The 5,183-nt window shown below is 33.5% G+C and overlaps 1 pseudogene; it reads left to right on the top strand.

Moving 5' to 3' along the window:
- LOC112605893 overlaps window positions 1-1,397 on the top strand; it is a 31,682-nt pseudogene extending 30,285 nt beyond the window's left edge.
- The last annotated feature ends 3,786 nt before the right edge of the window (window positions 1,398-5,183 follow it).

The raw sequence follows: 5,183 nt of genomic DNA, 5'->3' as shown, positions 1-5,183 counted from the left end.
AAAAAACAAACAACCCCATCCAAAAGTGGGCAAAGGATATGAACAGACATTTCTCAAAAGAAGACATTCATACAGCCAACAGACACATGAAAAAATGCTCATCATCACTGGCCATCAGAGAAATGCAAATCAAAACCACAATGAGATACCATCTCACACCAGTTAGAATGGCGATCATTCAAAAGTCAGGAAACAACAGGTGCTGGAGAGGATGTGGAGAAATAGGAACACTTTTACACTGTTGGTGGGATTGTAAACTAGTTCAACCATTATGGAAAACAGTATGGCAATTCCTCAAGGATCTAGAACTAGATGTACCATATGACCCAGCTATCCCATTACTGGGTATATACCCAAAGGATTATAAATCATGCTGCTATAAAGACACATGCACACGTATGTTTATTGCAGCACTATTCACAATAGCAAAGACTTGGAATCAGCCTAAATGTCCATCAGTGACAGACTGGATTAAGGAGATGTGGCATATATACACCATGGAATACTATACAGCCATAAAAAAGGATGAGTTTGTATCCTTTGTAGGGACATGGATGCAGCTGGAAACCATCATTCTCAGCAAACTATCGCAAGAAGAGAAAACCAAATACTGCATGTTCTCACTCATAGGTGGGAACTGAACAATGAGATCATTTGGTCTCGGGAAGGGGAACATCACACACCGGGGCTTATTATGGGGAGGGGTGGGGGAGGGATTGCATTGCGAGTTATACCTGATGTAAATGACGGGTTGATGGGTGCTGATGAGTTGATGGGTGCAGCACACCAACATGGCACAAGTATACATATGTAACAAACCTGCACGTTATGCACATGTACCCTAGAACTTAAAGTATAATAATAATTTAAAAAAATAACTATATCTCCAAAAAAATAAAGAAATTTGTTTTAGTGATTTTATTTACTGTCACTATTCTTTTCACTGTATAATTTTGCACAGCTTTTCTCAGTTAAGAAAATTATCTCATATCTATATAACTTGCATTAACTCTCTATTATGAAGGAGAATAATATTTATGTATTTGTTTCAGTACGATCAAATCAAAGACAGGGAGATAAGGATGGAATAGAGCCATGGAAACTTAGAAGAAACAATCCCTCAAGGGTAATTCTGAGACATTTTTGAAGGACACACAGAACGCCTTAGAAATTATTGCAACGTGATAGTAGAAAATGGAGGAGAGTTGCCAGCAAAACCTGTAAACATTTGGATTTAGCTGACTTCACAGAATATACCAGTTGCTACCCTCCTCTGGACAGGTACAAGGGAAGTATGTGTTCAGAAAAAGAGAATAAGAAGAATTCAGTGTCATGGACTACCAGAGAACGAGGAGCAAGATGTGATAGAGATGATGGATGTATACAAGAGAGAATAATGTGTAGCAAAAGCGAAATGATGGGGAGAAGGGAGTACAGTTCACCATGTGAAGTTGTCAGCTGTTGCAGTGCTGTTATTAGGAATAAGTTTTCTGTTTCTTGGTTTAGCATCATCAGTGCTATGTGTACTTCCATATGCCAATATTCTAGCCTTCAGTTGAAGTCCTCACATTGTATCTTTCTTACTTTTATGCTCCAGTCAAGCACCAGCTTCATGCCGGAGACCTCAATTATTGTAATTTCCTGAGTTACATTATAGGGATTTGACAGTACTTTGGAGAATAATATTTTCCCAAATATGTGCTACTGTTTGTCTCTTGAGCGAGAATCAACTCTATTTGTACCCAGAATATAATCAAAATCTTATAATATCCCATATGAAAGACTCACTCTTCTCCTCTCATCTTAAAAAAGAGATGAAATACATATCAATTGATTTGAATAGACATATATACTTTTAAAACTGAGTTTATGAAACCTAAGGAAGTCAATGCCAAGGTATTTTTAATAGCAATTTTTTTTCAAGCTTAACCAACACAGCTACAAATCTATAATTTGACTCGAAAGAGATTTTGGTAGCTCAAGCAAAGTTTATATTATGAACAAATCATGCAGAAATATTGGTCTTGTCTCCTGTAGCCAGTTCATGTCCCATGAAGAAAAATGTGGAGCAGCTGGGAAGCTGTATTTGGGTCTCTGTGGAGCCCTGAAAAAGCCTGAAGATACTGTGTATGCTGATTCCTATGCCCTGCATTTTTCTTAATACTAAGTTAACCTAGGTGAATTTTTTTTTTTTTTAGTTTTATAAATTTTATTGTCAGTACAAACCTTTGATGGCAACCGGTATTTGTAAAATGCACATTTATACATATTTAAGTACATAATTGCAAGTAACTAGTAGAATGTACTATTCTTCTGCTAGAAATTTTTGACACTGTGAGATATTATATGGAATTTCCTGAAATTATGTCATAATAAAAATGCTAGTATAATTTAGGGGATTATTTGATCATGCTAAGTTTGCATCTGGAGGGTTTTCCAGTTAGGGTAGCAGTTTGAACATAAAAAGAAAAGTGCACATCCCAACACTCCAAACACATAGAAACACTGGATTAAATACATTTCTGAAATTATAGAGAATAAAACTAAAGGCATGAGAAAATTGAGATTCTACAAGTAAGCAAAGTTATAAGGGCAAACAGTAGGTGAGGTCTTATAGTCCATACTGAGAATCTACTTGATCATACGCCTTCAATGTTGTTTATGTATACATGTAAAGGTTGAACAGTGCATGAAACCTAAATTCTGGAATCACTGCACAGCCTTTAATGGGAACTAAAACATTTATGCCAACCAGCTCAAAGGCACAGAAAAAAATATCAATATAATAATTTAAGGAACAGTGATGCAACATATATCATTACAGAAGACTCCATAAAGATGGTAACATATGTAAGAAATATTCTGACACCTGTCTTTCTCTACTTAATTTTCTCTGTGTGTAGTAAAAATACTCAACACACATCCTGATACTTTGTGCATCTCTCTTAAACTCCCACACTCACACAAATATACATGCCCACCTGCAATATACTGAGGAAAATTGCAAATATAATAAACAGTAATGTAGGAAGTAGGAATTGAAAAAGAAGGATGAATAAATACGAGTGTATGATGATAAATTTAGTCCACAAGTCTTCATTAATAATTAACATATTTGGGGTACCAGTAGAATGGACCTTGATTTAAGGAATTTCCGGGAATTGTATACTGTACACTATCTGTGGGTCAGAGAATAAGCAGCTACAGAATAAAAGAATGTTCCTTCAGGAGAGGAGAAACACCAAACAACATTTTCTAGAAACTGGCAATTGGTGTGAGAACACATGTATTATTCTGTCCTTCGTGTCTAAATGTGACAAGATGAGCGAGGTAGAAAACAAAGACGTTTTATTCTCCACGTTTGTTGAAAAACAGCCAGAATAGACAGATCTAGCTCTAGGTAAAGATGAATACAGAAGGAAATCAAGAACACGACAAATAATAATTATTATATTGACCTATAAAATGTCCTGGTAAATAAGAAAAGAAATAGCATATAAGAGAACAAAAAGATTACCAAGATGTAGAATATGTTTATTGCAAGATTAGAAAGACTGTTTAAAGAATAACTATGAAATGAATATAATTTCATATAATCTATGAAAAAGGAGAAAAAATAATGACAGAAATGCGTGGATGACAAGAATAGAAAATGATAAGATAACACTATGAGATCAAACAATGATAAATTAGCAAAGGAAAGTTTAGGCGAGTAAAAACATAATACAAAATTAAAATCTATGGTTAGAAAGTAAATTTTTAAAGTTATGCTTTTAAATTAGTGACATAAAGGTATACATTAAAAATTGTTAGTGCAATGGGTTAAGACACGAGGTAAAATATTTAGAGAAGATAAAGGATAAAGAATAAACAGAACATAAATATCCTTTGTTTTAATAATGCAGAGCTCAAAGTGACTGAAGATTAAATGGTATTAAAGTCAAGAAAAGAATAAATCCAAATGTAATAGTGATGCATGTCTAAAGAGCATACCACAAAGAAAAAGCATTTCAAGGGAGTCATTTCCATATATAGTCTAAAAGATTTGAACTACACTTATGACTAAAAGAAAATTCAGTCCACATATGAAAGAAAAATAACAGGTAAAATGTAAGGAAAAGAAAATAAAGAACTGGTAAAGAGAAATAAGATAAAAGGGGAAGAAAAGAAGGGGTAGGGGATGGCAGAGAGGGAGAGAAGAAAAGAGGCAAGGAGAGGAAATGCAGATTCCTATGGTGTCAAATTTCAGAAGAGTGTGAGATAATTTGTTCTGAGGTTTTAAAAAGGCAGTGGTTATACTGCAAATGATCTACGTTGTTGTATGAAACATTATTTTGGTGATTTTTATTGCTTTAAAATATTCCAATTTATGAATATACTACAATTTATTTATTCATTATACTCCTGAGGGACATTTTAGTGGGCTCCTATAAATAATGCTTCTATGAACATTCTCGTATATGTTTTTTGGAGCACACATTTACACATTGGTTTTAAACCCAAGTGGAATGTCTGAATTTTAGAGTGATCACTTTTGGAATAGAGTATGAACTGTATTCCAAGATGGTTTGTGCCAGTTTAAACTCTCACCAAGTGTATAAGAATTCCAGTTACTCCACATCTTCCCTCACACTTGCTATTGTCAGTGTTGTAAAATCCACACTTTTAATTTGAATTTACCTGATGACGAAAGATGGGACACATTTTCATAGCTTGTGCGTCATTTGAATTTTTTCTTGACTGGCAGTTTGAGACTTTTGTCCTTTTCTTTAGTTACTTTTCTTTTACTTTTGATGTATAAAATTTCTTTATATATTATGAATAAGTCTCTTTCATCAGTTGTATATGTTAGCATACATTTTCTTCCAATCTGTGGCTTCCATTTTTATTATGTATTATATTTTATTTTTATTGTGTTTTATTTTGATAAACAAAATCTGTTAATTTTATTATTGTCTTTATGGTTGCTAATTTTTTGATGTTGCAAGAAAAACTCTGCATTGATGAAAATGTATGTAAATATCAATTATGAACTTAAACAAGTGTTCCTCTACACTATGGAGCCAGGAGAATTGGAAGGAAAATGGTATGTGTATCTTCAATTTTACAAGATGTTTTGTAAATATTCACAACAAGTTATTGATATAAAAACAAAGGAGAAATAATAAAAATTAGTCATACTT

Source organism: Theropithecus gelada, chromosome 14 (genome assembly GCF_003255815.1).
Source record: "Theropithecus gelada isolate Dixy chromosome 14, Tgel_1.0, whole genome shotgun sequence".
Classification (NCBI taxonomy): domain Eukaryota; kingdom Metazoa; phylum Chordata; class Mammalia; order Primates; family Cercopithecidae; genus Theropithecus; species Theropithecus gelada.
The sequence above is the reverse complement of the archived record's forward strand: the minus strand, read 5'-3'. Positions and strand labels throughout refer to the sequence as shown.